Here is an 18,520-nt window from a genome sequence, read left to right on the forward strand (position 1 = left end):
TATACACACAGATGGTGATCAGAAAAATGAAAACACCTGAACGAAATTGCAACTTACCAGATTAATATGGTGTCGGGCCACCTTTCGCCTTCAGAACAGCCTTGATGCGACGTGGGATGGAGGCATAGAAGTCGTGAATGGTAGCAAGTGGAATTTTACACCATTCCTCGTGCAGGGCATCGGCCAGTTCTGTAAGAGAGGTTGGAGGTGGAAATCGTCGCCGGAGTCGTGTTTCCAAGACGGACCACAGATGTTTAATTATGTTGAGATCTGTGGATTGGGCGGGCCAGTGGAGGTGTTGAACTTCATTCCGATGTTCCTCAAACCACGCTGCAACAACGCCAGCTGTGTGAATGGGTGCATTATCATCCTGGAAGATGGCGTCATTGTCCGGGAACAACATCTGGACCATAGGATGCAAGTGGTCTCCTAAAATTGCGACATAATCGTTGGCAGTGATTCGTCCACTAAGTGTGACCACAGGACCCAATGAAAACCATGATATGACGGCCCACAGCATCACCGAGCCGCCGCCTTTTTCACAGTTGGGCGGAAACACTGCAGATCATAAGCTTCTTTGGGCGTACTCCACACATAAACACGGCCCGTGGTTGGGAATAGGGTGAAGGATGACTCATTCGACCATATCATACGTTTCCAGTCCTCAACGGTCCAAGTTGCATGGTCGCGGCACCATTTACGGCGTGCGAAAGCGTTATGGTCCCTGATGAGCGGTTTGGCCCGTGCAACACGGCCCCGTAAGTTCATGTCATGTAATTCGTGGCGGACTGTGATTGTCGAAACAGGGTGGGGGAGGTGCTGATTGAGTTCCTCCGTCACTTGCTCCGCAGTGGCACGACGGTTCTGCGTGATAATGTGCTTTAATACCCGGCGTGACCTGTCACTCATGATTTTCTTCCGCCCACTGTTCCGCTTCCCCGATGTGGTTTTCCAGTGTGTTGTGTAGGCCGTCATCACCTTCGACACTGTCTCACGCGACACACCTAACACAGCAGCTACTGCCGTCACACTCACTCCACATAACCGCGCACCAACAATTTGCCCTCTTTGAAGATCTGAGAAGTCTCCCATTTTACACTACCTCCGTCTGCTGCAGCTACTGGACACTGCTGTTCCACTGCGCCTGACGTAGTATGGAGACCGACCTAACACACCACCACCAGCGGTCCGACGCTGCGGGCGCCACGACACCACTGCCAACCCATACATCTGACGTGTTGCCAACTACAGGTGTTTCCATTTTTCTGATCACCATCTGTACATATAGACACATATAGACTCAAAGATATAGGTGTAAAATACATCTCAACATTAAGAATTTATATTATTAATTCGCAAGTAATACCGGGGATGGGTGCTGATTGCCACGGGTGCTGACTGCTACAGCAAATTATTGGTGCTGATTGCCACTACAGTCGCTGCCACGACGGCGTGCTGACTGCCACGAGCCTGGGAGAAACTGTATTTGGAAAGAGAGGAATTAATTCCTCATATTAAATTTATGATTATTAATTAATTGAGTAGGGATTAATTAGGAATTAATTTAGTAATCATCACAGCAAATCTATGTGGCATCCTATAAGTTACAAAGTTGCTCACTAAGTGAAACGACATACACTTGGATATTTATAAGGGATTGTCTTTTCTGTTATATGTCCAATTTGCACATTTCATTGTTTATATTAATTGTTTTATTGCATTATTTAATAGATATGATGGTCTGAAGCCAGCTGACAAGGGAAGTTCGGGAGAAAGCACTCGCCTGCAGAGAAATAAGCATGTCATTTGAAGGACCAATTCATGCTGATTATAACAGGTAATAAAACTCTTGTATGTTTAGAACTGTTCGAGATATTCAGCTTGGAAGTTTATATGAGAAACTGAGTAGATGGACGTTTCAACACGTTAGGTATTCTCTCCCATGGCGAAGCCCGATGGTTTGAACTTGATATGCTTGATCACTGGGGTCCATTCACAGACAAATTGTCCATTACAAGTTGCATGACGGATGGCAAAGACGTGATATTTGAGAAAATATCAAAGAATTGCACACGATTTGTGCAACCATTTGATGTGTTTTGATTCCGATCAAAGATTATGGCAAGAGATTTGTACATAGTATGAAACTTCTTCATCCGGACGTTATAATGTACCAACGAAACAATCAATTAAAGTTCGTGTCCATACAAATCACTTCCGTTCATCGCGATACATTGGATTGTTTCAGTTTGCGTTCTACAAGGCAGGTTACGAACAAATTATAGGTCTATAACTTTTGAATCACTTGTCGAATTTGCTTTTTGCTTTGGTTCTGCGAACTGTTCCCTTGAGTCAACGCAATTGCACATATAAAATGTTCATAGTGCAAGGGAGTCTTTTGCCTGCGTCATTTCTTCATAAAATAGAACAACAGTGATCAATTTTCATCTCTAACCTATTATTATTGTGAACAATGTAATGACTAATTGTATCTAACAAACCCGTTAGTTATTGCGAAACGCTTTTTTTCTGTTAATTCCGATAGCTTTAAATTCGTATGTCAATATTCGTTACTAATTATGTTGTACTTAACGCGTATAAATGCGCATATCCTCATTTTCTCATATAAACTTCCAAGTTGAATATCTCGAACCGTTCTCGACAGCACAGGAATTTTATTAGCTTGTTGTAATCAGCATGAATTGAGGCTTCAAATGGCATGGTTAGTTTCTCTGCAGGTGAGTGCTTTCTCCTGAACTTCCCTTGTGAGGGACAGCCAGCAGTGCTTTTTTGATGGAACTTTGAAGAGCTGCTCGAAACAATTTGCGCAGCTGTACACAGTTCATGCTGACATAAGGAGTTCAAGTGAGAATATAAAACGTAACAATTTTGTACGCATCGCTCCTTGACAAAACTGAAAGTACATTCATGTCCCAAATTATTGTCGCATATTTATAACTGTCTTCTAGTAAGAATATAATTTGACAATGATTTTGCTGAGTACCGGTACTTTTAATACTGATAATATGTGTATGATCGGGAAATGTATATTTGTGGTAAATTTCATAGAAAAAAATTATAAATACGAAAATCATAATGAGTAAAATAAAATGTAACTAAATGGACAAGAAAACTTGATTTTCCTTTCATCGTTCTTATTTACTGCTCTTTTGACATGAAATTTACCACATACTTGTCTTTGCCGATTATACACATACTAACATTATAAGAAATACCGGGCGAATTCGTTATCAAATTATATTACTAGAACAACATATTTATAATAATGCGACAATAATTTTGGACATGAGTGTACATAGAGAGACCTGTTTACCTTTGTTAGGAGTTGGTCTGAACAACACGATCCTAAGGTTCATCACGTTTCTTTCATGCTTCTTGGCGTCCGGTAATGTTACGCCTAGCAACTTTCTCTCAGGCTCGTGGCAATCAGCACGCCATCGTGGCAATCAGCACCTTGATATTGGTAATCAGCTCCAGTCGTGGCAATCAGCACCAATAATTGGCTGTGGCAGTCAACATCCGTGGCAATCAGCACCCCACCAATACTGGTAAAGCATATTCATTTAATAAACTAGCTTAGCTGCAGATTCCGTGTATTTTTGCACGGTACAGTTTCACACGGTGCTCACTATGGAGCAATTTCGCACGGTCATCCTTATTGAATTAATCACTCTGCAGGTGTCGTGCATTCTCACACGGTCAACCTGTCAATCGCGTGATTCATCCTGAAATCGTTTTCACTATAAGGGTGGGAGGACAGAATAAATGTCAACTAAGTAAGAACAGAAAAAGAGCAAACAGAAGTGAAAATAAATACAAACAATTGAATTAATACTAGCTTCAAGAAGTTTTCGCAATTATACACCATACATGCAGATAAACGAAACACACATGATAAGACGTTGGCTGCATACTCGTATGCGTTGATGCCAGATCAAATAGAGCGAACTGACAAATGTTAATTGTTTGTATTTATTTAACTTGTGTTTTTTTCTGCTCTTAGTTTTTGTTCTGTGGTGTCCGTCATCCAATAGTGCAAGCGTTTTCAGGATGAATCAAGTGATTGACAGTTGGACTATGTGAAAATCCACGACACTTGCAGAATGATTAATCCGATAAAGAAAACCAAATGATATTGCTCGATAATGAGTGTCATGTGAAACTGCACCATGCGAAAATGCACGACACCTAGCTGCAACAGAAATAAAAGGCACGAACTGCCGCACAAATCATTCTCGTTCCCACTAATTAATTAAATCAAGTTATGCTGGAGTTATTAGTGACAGTCACTTATGGAATATAAAATAATTGTAATAGGCACGAAACAGCGAGAAACTTCACTGAAAACTCATCTCTACGACTAAACTACTATTTGTTGAATTTTCATTTGAAATAACGTATGCGATATTGTAGGATTGTTATTGAAATATTTACAAGTAGCATGTTCGTAACTGTCAGGAGCACTCTTATCACTATTAGGAGTAAGCAGTGTTGCCACACTTGGTACAATTGTACCAAATTCAGCCCTTTTTGTCATTCATCGGCCCGTTGGTACCACGCTGGCATTTTCAGCCCCTTTTGTGAAAAAGTTGGTACAATTCTACCCGATTCAGCACCATTTAAGAAATACATATCACATTTTCAAAAATGTCAGTAAGACTTTTCCTACATTTCACTTTACTCATACTGTGTGTTGGACTCTTTAAAAAATGCTGTTGAACATTCATTCAGTGACGTTGTACCGCATAACGCTACGAACTTTGTTTTGAATATTCGTAACTCAAACTACCGTGCCGCGCATGAAGGAGACGAGAAATTTCAGCTTGAAATATTAAAAAAAAAAAGAAGAAGAAGAAGCACACACACGTTGAATCAAGTGTTGGATATTCTGAAGAAGACCAGAGGTGTTCTAGTAAGTATAAGCTATGTGTCGTTGCAAAGATTCTACACCAAGTTTGTTCGGGGTCGTTCTATTTGGATGTTTTTTTTTAAAGTAATTTTTAAAAAGAGCACTTTCTTGATTTAGACTCTTGGAAGAGGGGGGGAGTATTCTAGAATTTTATCTCTTTTAGTTTCGTGTTATAGAGCCATATATCACACTGGTATAAAATAATGCATTCGGCCCTTTTTGTTTCAATTTGGTACTATTTTTCAGCCCACTTCAGAGCTAGGACTGTGGCAACGCTGGGAGTAAGACAGTCAGCGTTAGAACACAAACAACAATAGATAAAATCTGCTTGTTAACTGTATTTTTTGATGAAGTACATACATGAATAAGTAAACAATGTTTCCAGCAGAATAAAAAATTCCCAAGTAATATTGGCAAGGAATGACATAGCTTTCAGTGCCATAAAAAATCGTTTTTCTCGATTTTCTTGAAAGTTATATATCAAGCATGTAATTTTGTTAAGCTGAATGGCGTCTATCGACGGATATACACTGACCAGCAGAACACTATGACCACGTACAATTAGCGGATCCAGAAGAGTCGTGTGGAGCGGGGTGAGACGCTTCACTAGACGAATTACGGAATATAAATTTTACGTGAAAATAGAATAAATTGACGATACTTGGATGGTACTTGTTTTTACTTTTTGAAGTAACAAGGACGTATCAAGGTAAACAACCATACATAGGGAAAGAATGACACAAGTAACGACTGAGTTTATACATTATTTTGGCAAGACAGACTCGTGAAACAACATTGCTTGATTTGAAAAAAAAAAAAAAAAACGTGCAATGGCTCCAGAATGTGTCAAAAACAGGCATCGTAGGGCTAAGAAAACGCATACGGACGCATAAAACATGTGCTACCATCACACAATTAGTTGCGACGTCTCCAGCTAAAATCGCTTTGCGAAAGAGCAGCTAAACATGCTACATTCAACAATACATGACTACAAATAAAAAAGAAGAAAAAAAAAGAAAGAAAAAAAGCTCTGTGTAATACTTGAAACCTAAGGATGCGGAAACTTTTCGAACAGCCTGTATATTGTTACAAGTAATAGCTAAGTCTGGTTAGTGGTGTAAACCGAGAGGTAAGTTTCCAAACATATTTAGAAAGATATCTCTATCGATCAAGGGTAAAAGTGAGGGCTACGCGGAGGGACGTTGTCCCCCACTTCCAAAAAAAATTATCGCGTCCCTCCATTTCCTAAAACAATACAATGGGCAAAGATAGGCACCGGGGACGGCGTGACGTCACGCGTCCCCTGACCTTTTCAGATCCATTTTTACCATTGCTACCGATACTAAATGATTTCGTGGGAGCACTAAATTATATTGTTTCTTGTTTATTTACTAACAAATATGCGTGTGTGTGGTTAGCTTTCCGTTTTGGCAAAAGAAACGGCACTATCCTTGAAGTATGCTAACATAAATTATTTTATTTTCATGAATGACGGCCAGAAGAAGATAAGCCGATGAAAAATGAAAGCCATCCCTCGATTTTCTATCAGACTCAATTGACGTATGACGACAAACCCATCCTCACCCATCTGTCATTGATACCGTGCTTTTTCAATAGCGTATGAACATCTGCTTATTTCTGAACGATTTCATTATTGTTCATCTTGTCTTGTGAATTTCCATTCATACCTCGTTTGTGGATTTAGGGATGAATTTCATAACGTTGAACCAGAAGAATAAAGGTAAGAAAAAACTTTTGCTGATTTTAGAAATTATCAGACTAGTTTAACAGTTGCAGTGAATTTAGAATTTGTCTTGTTCGGTAACCATGAAAGTATATATTACTGGGTCGTGTTTTATATAACTTCTTTTTAAAAATCTCTTATAAAATTAGCAAAATTAATTGAAGTAGATAAACACGTCAAAATAAGCATTTTAAGCAAAAAGAAAAGTGACAGACTGGATCATAATCAATAAAACGAACATGGAATCATTAACATTTACAATGGAATTATGCACATTAAAATAATAAAATATGTTTTAGTATTATATTCCGCAATCTAGGTTATGGTTAAACCTGATTATGCATGCATGTTGGTTTGAAAACTTATTATTATTATTTTAGATGTTCTTTTCAACAACAAAAATTCATTGGGTTGAAATAAGATAGGAAGCTAAATGTAAGGGTTCATTATACCTTCTTGCAAAATTGTAATAGGATGTACCGAGGGGTGGAAATGAGGGGAGATGATTTTGAAAGGTGTATGTACAATATCTTGCTGAGTGTTCTCCACAAACAGCATACTGTATCCCAGTCATTTCCAACTGGATTCTTTGTAACGTCACAGTTTATTTATCATGTTCTCAATAAACCACATATACATAGCAAGGAGAAGACAGTTCGCCTACTGTTGATAAAAACAGTGATAGCAGGCAAAAAAGGCGTAGTCGGTTATCTTGCAGATACATTAATCGTGAATTCATGACTGATTGAACACTGGCAACATTTGTTTTATTCTACTTCATCTCTATTTATTTTTATTTTATATTAGTTCTATTAGTTTTGTTTTATACTTTTCTTTGCTCAACCAGTTCTTTCTCCTGGCTTTCTGGAGTAGAAGCTTGCTCCTACGTCATACATATGCGAGTTGGGAATGGACCACTCTAGCCCAATGGCGACCAACGAATAAAATTATTATTTGTTCTTTTCTTCTTTAATTCCAAATACCCATAGCAAGAAAAGTATAGTTGGTAATCATAACATACCTGAATCGAGACGACTTTTAATTATGAAAATATTTTGGTTATTAAGTCCATTTAGCCCAGACTTTCTTCCAGATTGCATTAACGTTCTCCGCAAGGTCTGAAAATATGTCCCGGAAGTATGCCTAGGGAAAATACTGTTTCTGCCGTGGTAACGGACCGATTTCTATACAAGTGCAGATTTCACAGAGTTACTTTCACATGTTAGTACTTCAGGTCCTAATGGTGTAAACCAGTGGTGAAAGTGGGTCTGAAAAGGTAGGGAGACGGTAGGTAACGGCATAACGTCACGCCGTCCCCCTGCCTATCTTTGCCCATTGTAGTTTTCTAGTAACTGTAGGGATGCCGTACATAATGTTTGGTGGTGAGAGGCTGGCGTCCTCTCGCACTTTTACCCCTGGCGTAAACACATAAAACAAAACGCAGGACATGTATAAATATACCACATTGACTTGACACCTAGTCTTCCGTTTCAGGCGCTGCTATCGGCTGAAGGGATTCCACTCTCTTTCGCTAAAGCCCTCTCGCTTAGCAGCTGCTGAACCCTTATTGGCTCAGCGCGTGGGTGTGTCGGGGTGTGAGCTTTAGTTCGCATTTTTGCCACGGCTCTAGACATTTTGGCAGCACAATAGAACAAATACAGAGAAAACTTCATTTACATATATTCAACGAACCGAAGCCTTAGAAATAACAAGCCCGTTGACAGAACACTAAGAAAAGGGTGTGCGATTTGAAGTTCACCTTCTATTTATACATACATACAACGAACAACTGAAAATTTTAGGGATCCAAGCTCCATTCTCACCCCTAGCTACGAAGATTCCTTGTGAGAGGGGCCCGGACAAAAGAGTAAGAACAGAAAGGCCCGTATCAAAATAGCTCCGTAACAAAAGGGTCCGGATAAAAACGGACCCGCGACAAAAGGACCCTAGTCGAAAGAGCCCAGGTATAAACGTCCCACGGCCCAAAAGTCAGGTATCAAAGCAGAGTGGTAATTAGGGGTGTACGAGGACATGGCGTCCCTTTATTAAGCTAAAATCTTTGTCCATAAGAAGGAAGAATATCAGTAGTTATTATTACCAAATAGGAAGCTTGAATGATGATCTTAATTTTGTTTTGTTGTTGTTTGTTCTGAAATAACCTATCGCTTAAGTTTGTTCCTCATGAAAATCTTGAAAATTTGCTTGTGTCCCCGTCTCTCTGGGCTTGTTTTCTCGTGACATAGTCTGATCAGGTCCTCTTAGTTGGCGGAATTCCATTTCCACCCCACGATCAAAGTACTTATTAGTACGAAAAATACTCTATGGAGAGCAGCTGTTTAATTTTGTTGTAAGAACATACATGTGGATCCGTATACGTGGTTAGACAAAAGTGTTGGGACAGGCCAGAAACAACGACGCGCGTGGGTGTGAGAAAAAGCATATAATATTTCAATTGGCATTATTACAAAAACTGCATTGATCGGGAATAAGGCCATCATGGAGGTCATCTTGAATTCCACCACATTGCATATCACACAACATTAAAAAAAAAAAAGAAAGATATATGTTTTTACACTTCAATTTAGGGTCAAATATTTCCACAAATGAGAATGTATACTCATTTTTGACCCATCGCCACCCGTTTAAGAGATAGGGCAGTATCCATGTTTAGGACAAAGCAGTAAAAAAAGAGACACGTGGACGAAGGAAAAACAAATGCTGGAAGTTGATATTAGTGTAAAAATGCCAACCAGCAGTGTCAACACGATGAATTGCTAGTGCGCAGTTAGTCTAAAACTTACTAAATGCGAATAGTACACGAGCTGACGGCAGACGACTTTGATCAACACAATGAATTTTTCGAAGTAATGATGCAAAATATCGTCGACGACAGTATTAACGCACATGACATTGTCTTCTGTATGATGAAATGACATTCATCTTGAACGGTCAGGTGAACTGACACAAATCGCATTGGATTACGGGACATTATACGCAGTATCCACAGAAACTAAATGTTTGGGTATGATGACACAAAACATTACTGATCCTTTTTTCCACTGACGGCAATCTGACAGTTGAGAAGTATTTGACAATGCTTCTTAAACACATTCTTCCTGCCATCAAGTCTTCACATATAATTTCGATCGCGTTTGGTTCCAACTGTACAGAGCTATGGACTGAATTTTGGACAATATTTACATATAACCTTTCCACAATGCTGGAATGGAAGACGAGGTATGATCAAATGGTCTGCAAGATTTCCCGATCTATGATTCCTCGATTGCCTTAAATAGGGTACATTGAGAACAAGGTGTATCACACGAAACCACATGGCCCGAATGACTTACGGCATCGCACTGTGAAAGAAACAAGAAGACTTCCTCGTGATATGCTACAGTACGTCCTGTCCAATTATTACGATCGAGTGGCCTACTGTCAAACAATCGACAATGTGAAAGTGTCGTGTTTTTTTGCTTGTGATCTCTGTAATATGGAGAGTACAGTTACCCAGAGGAATATAGTAAAACTTCTTTCAGATAATTCTCAATTCTTTAATGTCAAACGTATCACACTCTAACTCGAAAGAATTAGCGATAGGTGAAAAGTAAATTCAGATTCTCGTTCCGGGAAAGATCCTAGTAAATATTGATTTACCACACATATCCTATCCATTTAAAGAATATTTTGTGATATCCGATGTGATGTAGTGGAATCCAAGTTGGCTCCCATGACATCGACACTCTCATTCAATGCAGTTTTTGGGCCAACATGCACTTGGAACATTTTATTTTCCTCCACTAGTTTGTCTCGTTATTACTGGCCTGTCCCGATATTTTATCTACTACGTACAAATGTCAAATATAGCGCATGTATTTCGTAAAAAGAATGATAATAATTAAAATATGAATTCAGATTTTCGTTTGTGGGAAGATTCAAGCCTATATTGATGTGCCATCCATTTACAATATTGTAATATCCAATATGGCTTAATTCAAGATGGCTGCCATGATGTCCATACTCTCATTCAACGCAGTTTTCGCACCAATATACACTTGCAACCTTCTCCTTCTCTCCCTTCACGTGTCTCGTTATTGCGTATCGAGATACTATGTAGATACAAATGTCAAACGTATCACACCATATCTCGTAAATGAATGAAGATAGATAAGAACGAGTTCACTTATGGTCCATACTCCATTCATTGCAGTTTTCGCATCAATACTCATCCAACATTTACTTTTCTTAGTCTAAACGTATCGTTATTACTGGACTGCCGTAATACTTTTGTTTAACCCTGTATACAGATCGATATGTATGTTCTTTCAACACAAATAAGTCAAGTACTGTGCACAGGATATTTTTTATCTAGTAGCGTTCTTTTCAGTTTTCAGGCTATATTTCAACCTTTCTTGACCTGGGGCCCCTTTGTTGCGGGAACCTTTTGACTTGGACTCTTTTAACCCAGGCCGTTTCGACTTGGGCCTTTCTGTTCTCGCCCTTTTTTCCGGGCTCTTCTGACGTGACACCAACTACGAGCCTGAAAAGTAGGAGCAAGGAAAATGGTCCCAAAGTATTTTTTGGGGAGAGGGGGGTCCTAGTACGTAGTACATTATAAACCGAGCATTACTGCTCTAGCTCACTTACTTCCATTTATTTACACAATAAAGCAGGGATACTAAGGCAGCAGAGTAGGAATAGAGTGACCAGCTTCTTTCCTGAATGTTTGGATCAGTGATTCCGTGTTAGCCTAGAATTTCACGGTTTGCAGTTTGCATCCAGACTAGAGTTAAGTAAATCTAAAAATAAACAACAGAAATTTGAAGTACGTACTTTGTATCACATGTTTCATTCGATTAAACTATCTTGTAAATTTGTATTGTATATTCTTATTGAAATCAAGTTTCCACTGATCACTATATGCAATTTCAAAATTAAATAAACTTTTTTTTATTATTAAATTACGGTAACACTCCCCTTGATGGCTGATCCATCAATGATAGCCTCAAACTTAAAACTCCGATGAGATAAGTGATCGTCATAATTGTATACATCACGTAACTTACTGGATATTCACATACTTCAAAACTGTCACGAATTTATGATGTTAAACGGACTGGTATCTATGATCACTCTTAAACAATCTTCGTCAAATATGATTTGCCTTTTCTTTGTAATAAATGGCAAAATGAGACTGTACAAGTGAATTAAAGGTCGCTCTATACCAGGAACCGAAGCGGTAAAACTATGTGTGTTGAGTTACTTGTTTTACCCAGGGTAAAAGTGGATCTGAAAAGGTAGGGGAACGCATGATATCACGCCGTCCCCCGTGTCTCTCGTTTTCCATTGTATTTTTTTAGAAAGTGGGGGGACGCCTTAGATATTTTCTTGCAGATGGGGAACGACGTTCTCCCGCGTTCCCCCTCGCTTTTACCCCTGGTTTTACCCGACCCTTCACTGTTTTACTACATTTTATCACTTACGTAAATCAATTTTGTATATCAAATGGAGAGTTCTGAAGTAAACAAGTAAGTTTTACAAAGATGGACATAAAATTGATCAATATGATCGTAATGAAAGTATCAGGTAGATCTTTATAGAAATACGTACTTGTCTGAGCGAAAAATGAAAATATCCATAATAATGAAAGCTTGCTGTAACCTATGTAAAGAGTGTATGATATTGGCTTAAGACCATTAATAATGAATTTGTTGTATTTAATACAATTCGTGCCGAAGACTAGGGTTGTCAACTCTAAAAAATAAAATTACCGGCATCAGTACATAAATTTCAGACATGAAGAATAATTGTATTTTAAACTTTGAAATATGTAGTTAAGCCTAAGAATATTGGATGGCCTCGCATACCGTAGTGTACATGTGCAAGCGGTCCCGGGTTTGATTCCTAATGGGGACACTCGATTGGACAGGTTCTACAGCTTTTTCAGGCCACCCATCTTGAGTGAGGTTTTTACTTGGTTTTCCTCATTCGTACCGGGCAGATGTTGGGATGGTACCTATCATAATGGTCCCAGGCCGCTTCCTTCCTTTCCTATTACTTTCTTGCCCTCAATCCCCGGACAGTGCGCTCGCCGAGGGACATCATCCTTTCTATGTGATGGGGTGACATGGCCTTAGATGCTCAAAGTCTAGAAATCTAATTCAATCCTAATCCTAATTCTGAGAATATCGGTCCGATCAGGAGGTAAAATACTGGTTAGTTGGCAACCCTAGCGAAGGCACATTAAGCATAGATTGTAGATGTATAGTACGGTATACATTAACGCTTACAGATTAGCATTTATCTTCAGTGCTTGTATGTCAAATAATATATTATTTCACTTACAATAACAGATTAATACCGTACTTATAGGTCATTGAAGTATAAACTTCATATGATTATTGTTGTTCGTTTGTAAAATTTCAATGGATAAAGTGTCATCACATACTCTTACAGAATGCAAACGCAACTCTTCGTATTTTTTCTTGGAACTTTTTATCTCCCAACAATAAATGTGACGTTTTTACTGTTGCCATAGGGATAGCGTATCATTATGGCCATCATTGGAACTCTAATCCACTGATGGTATATTGCACTTCAAAATACTGTATACGAGATCACAGAATTCGCAATAGCGTTCATAGCAGCATTAACGCTGATGTTTTGTTCTTGTTTACGAGTCCTGCTGTTAAGTTTCTAACAATGGTAATAGTAGCGGAATGACTGAAAATTCAGTAAAACTTTAAAGGTAGAGAGAGAGAGAGAATCACTGTTCATTCGCATTGTGTCACTTCTATGAGCGAATTCATTGTACCAAATTTAAACCATATCAGATCCATTAGTGCTCAAATTTCTCTTTTTCCACATTCATTTAGCATAAATTATTGGCTAATCTTTAAGTGAAATGGTTATTTATTTATTTATTTATTGAACACAAAATGTGTACACCTAATGACAGTAATATGTCTACACGTTACATTGATATTTGCAATTATTTTACATAGGGCTATAGGCTATATGGACAGATTTCAGTTTCCTTTCTATTGAATACTGTATATCGATTTCAGTAGAGAATCCATTCACTAATAGATCATACAATAACCACATTCTTCTAATAGGCGATATATTTCAATATAGACCCTATTGGTCTAATGCGTAAGCATCTCATTACGCGGTCGCATTGTTTTATACGGGGCATGAAGCCCTATTTTCGGTAAGATATTTTAAAGTTTATGTTGTGTAATAGTTCCTTCAGAAATGAAAATTAATTAAGGTTAGCTCTTCGTTTCACTATAGGGGCGAACACACGAAGAAAATCGAACAGGGGTTCCGAACTTCTCAAACTTGCGAAAGTATGCTAATAGTGTCTTTTAATAGTTTGTCAATAATACGCTTGTGTGGATGACTGTGTGAGCCTAAAAAAATCGAATTTGAGATAATTTTCATTGCAATCTGAAACTTTTTCATCAATAATAACTAGTATTACATTATTTTCTAAGAAATCAAAATTACTATTAGGACTACTTGCTAATAAAACTCCAACTGACCAAAGCGGTATATATGTTTTAAGATTATATATTTGTGTTACAGTTTCGGCTATGTAACATAGCCTTCCTCAGACACATTGTGTGAGAGAAATATCCAATTTTGACAGCTTATATACAATCTGAATGCAAGACATGCCCACTTTCTCTTTACAAAACGTAAACTTTTAATTGGCTCTAAAAAGTAAAATTTTAATTAGTGTAGTCACTCTCTCTTTTTGTGAACCTGTTATGAAACTCTTAATTAGGTGTTTGTCACTTACGCTTTCTATTCGCTATTGCCCATCTGCTGCTCTCCATAGTACAGCTTCTCCAACAGCTCGTGTTGATCCTTTTAATTCTTTCTCTCTATTCGGTCTATCATCTTTTCCCATAATTCTTGTATTACAAGTCCACTAGACCAATTCATCAACTTCTACTTCCCATATTTCTTAATCCACTCGGCTTCTTTCCACTTTCTTATCACATTCCTTTTCTCCCTTTCTAATCCTTTTATTTCTCCCCAATCTATCTCATGTTGCGTTTCTTTAATGTGTTCAAATATTGTATTGTTTTCTCTTTTTAATCTGGCATTGTCATTATGTTGTTTTATCCTTTGTTCTAACTCTTTCCTGTTTTTCCTATGTACTTCATATTGCACTCTTTACAATTAATCTGGTACACTACTCCTTCCTCTTCTGGTCTTATCTCCTTTTCTTTATTCTTTCTTTTCTCTCTCACTAAGTCTATTAACCATTTTCCTCCTTTCCTGTAAGTTTTAATCCCTTCCTTTCTTATCAGGTTCTTCAGGATCTCCGTTTTTTCGCCTAAACTTTCAATACCAAATCATCCTTTTCTTTCTTTCTCTCCTTCTTCCTTATTTTCTTTCTTCTAAATCTTCTCTTCTGTATCCGTTTCCCTTTAATAACTGGCACAGTATATCTATGTCTTCTTTCCTTCTTTCTTCGTTGCTATCTATCATTTCTATTTTCTTTTTCATGTTCTGTATAAAATTCTTCTTAGTTCCCCTGTGTACGTCACTCCTCTTGTGGCAGTATATCCCGGCATCGCATTCTTTCCTGTACCATCTCGTTTCGAATTGTCCTCCTATTTTCTCAATGGTCATGTCCATGAAGTTGATTTTCCTCTCTTCTTCTGTCTCCATTTCTAGCCAATTCCCTTTTTCTTCGTCCTCAATTATTTTAACAAATTTCTCCAACTGTCTCTTAGTTCCTTTCCTAGATCGTCTCAGCACTCAGAGATGGCAGATAAATATTCTTTCTACTTATTAGTCATGTGTTTCAATGTTAATTCCTCTTCTTTAAGTAGTGTTCTAAATATTCTGTCAGCCTGTCAGCATTTAAAAATAAGTGGTCTGCGTTTAAATGCCTTATGTAGCTGGTGGTCATGAATGTCGCCGTGGTTCAGGTGTACGATGACACTATATCAACGCTAGATCGCTTCCTAAATGACTTCTGTTCGTTCAAAAATGCTACTTCTTACAATCGGTGTTTTAATAAGGTCTCACTGGAAAAAATTTTGCTGACCTTATACACGAGTTAGAACGTGTCCTGTGCTCTTTAGAAATCAACAAACTGGACCGCAAACGTTTGAAAATTAGGTCTAAAGACAACTGATTGAGGGTTGTAGTCGGGCAGATGAGGGAAATCGTACCATGTGGTATAAAGTTTTTTTTCTTTGCTTTTTATTATAAAATGGAATGTTCTCTTTCAAATTCCGATTGATGCCACTTTGGCATCCTTGGGCAATTTTCAATATTACGTCATATATGACGTCACTGTTTCACGCCTCTAATTTACCAGTAAACGCTGATTGATGAGTTAAAATCTCAGTAACACATCAACCATCCACACTAAAAAGGCAATTTTTTTGGCAGGATACATGTAGTCAGACTTTTCCACAATTTGGAACATTTTTGTGACCATTCCTCGTATGGGAAAAATATAGTGACGTCACAATTTTGGAAAAATATTCATTTAAAAATTCAATTTAATAATTCTCTGGGGAAAATATTTAAACAAATTGGACCAAAATAAAGTTTATAACAACACAACGATGATATCATGTTCTCTACAACAATAATGAGTGAGATTTCTGAACAGATCATATAGGTTCCTTTGTTAGGGTACTGTATGTGATACAACATCGCATTCCCAGCAATTAATTCAACTTCTGGAGATATGGTCTCGGAAGACAGTACAGCCAATTTCTTCATAAGAACACTTTGATTGCCTCTCCTCATGTTCCCATACTCATCGAAAAGACTAAATGGCAAATAAGTCAAAATTGAGAACATATGAGAGATCCATTTGCCTCTTCTGAGATATAACTAATAAGCGGCTATATACTTCATATAATTCTTTCTTTCCAAGTTTGATTTTCTTTTCAATGACGAAATGGTATTCATGGTTTTTCTTAGGCTGTGGTGGAATGAATCCATGCGGCAAATTATTTTTGAAATCTGAAATCATTTTATTACCTATCTCCAGAGCATCTTGTACATTTACATTAACGTCGCCTATATGTCCAGTATTGACGTTAACAATATCATTGATTTCAGTATTTAGTGGATGAATGCATTGTTAAAAAGCTTTTCTTATCTTCTCTCAGTCATTTTGATCAAGAACTATACGGCTGGTTCCCACCTCTTTATGAGTATTCTCCTTGGAATCCTCATCCAACAGATCCATTGATATGGACACGGTATTGCAGATATGGTGAGAAAGAATCCATCCGGAAGCTTGATCTGGAGAGAAAGTCATCCCAATGAGACATCTTTTTGCCTTCCCCTTTCTAATATAAGATTGTTCTTCAAACTGATCTACAGGAACACCATTTCAAGGTCCAATTCTATGGTGGCAAACATTATATCCTTTTAAGAGAGTGTGTTTAATCTCACAAGGAAGGGTCATTCAGTGGCTCCGCTGAGATCCGAACGAGACAATTGTGTTTGCATTTGATATGTTATAACTAGATGAATTCCCAAGTTATACGTGCCACCGAGCGGAATATCGTGAGTTACAACATATTTTGTAATGTAAGAACTACAAAAAATTTACATGGCAGAATAGTTTGAACCGAGTCATTTGTTCGAAAACGGTTGGGTAAGTGGAAAACTCGGCCAACACGTATCCCATCATTTTCAACGACAAACATTTTTGGGGTAAAAACTTTGTCCCAGGGTCCCCCGCAGGGTCCCAGACGGGGTCCAACTCAAAATTTTCAAATGGCAAGGGGGGTTAAGTGGCACATCATTTGAAAGCTGTTGTAAAATGAAAGAAAATGCAGCAAGTCTCGACTCTCTACAACAACCCTTTGAAAAATGGGGACGTGTCAAAGTGTAAACGAAAACTTAATTGAGAAGCCCATGGTCACCCCTATAAATCGGAAACGGTAAGAACATGTGAAAACAGGAAAGGATGTCTGGCATTATTTTCAAAATACAACGATTAAAGTGAAAACATCTTGTCCCAGGGTCCCCACATGGTCCCAGGTGGGGTCCAAATAAAAAGTTTCAAATGGCAAGAGAGGTAGGACATCTTTTGAAAGCTGTTGTTAAGTGAAAGAAGATGGAGCGCATCTCGACTTTCTACGACAACTCTGTCCAAAATTGCGGTGGGTGAAAATGTAAACGAAAGCTTAATTGAAAATCTATTGCCACCTTGAATCCAAGAGGGCCGCTTCAAACCTATATCGAAAGGATAAACGTACCAAACTGCTGAAGCTACGAAAACAAATTTGGCATTAATGTTAATTAGTAAGTTACTAAAATATGCAAAATGTTCAAAAACGCAACATCCTGAGTTCAAAATGCCGCACTATGTATCGAACGCATATCCAGCTCACACCACTGGTGTTGGAGAAGCGAGCGTTATTCGTTATATTCAAGTAAATAATGTCGAGAGAACCGTGACGAACGTGCATTAAGAACCAAACATATATGTGTTGTTACCGAATGAAATAATAGTTGAAGTGAATCGAAATTCAATTGTTCTTTAGTCTTCCTATTATTTCTAAATACATAATAGAGAAAAATAGAGATTTACATTTCTACTGTTATGAATGACATAGGTTTTAAGCGGCCATTTTGAATTCAAGGTGGCCATAGTTTTTCAATTAAGCTTTTGTTTACATTTTGACCCGCTGCAATTTTGCACAGGTTTGTCATAGAAAGTCAAGACTTGATCCATCTGCTTTCATTTAACAAGATCTTGCAAACGATGAGCTTCTTAACTTCTCTTGCCATTTAAAACTTTTTAGTTGGACCCCACCTGTGACCCTGTTGGCAACCTGGGACAAGAC

Source organism: Thermobia domestica, chromosome 9, assembly GCF_964235325.1.
Source record: "Thermobia domestica chromosome 9, izTheDome1.hap1.1, whole genome shotgun sequence".
Classification (NCBI taxonomy): domain Eukaryota; kingdom Metazoa; phylum Arthropoda; class Insecta; order Zygentoma; family Lepismatidae; genus Thermobia; species Thermobia domestica.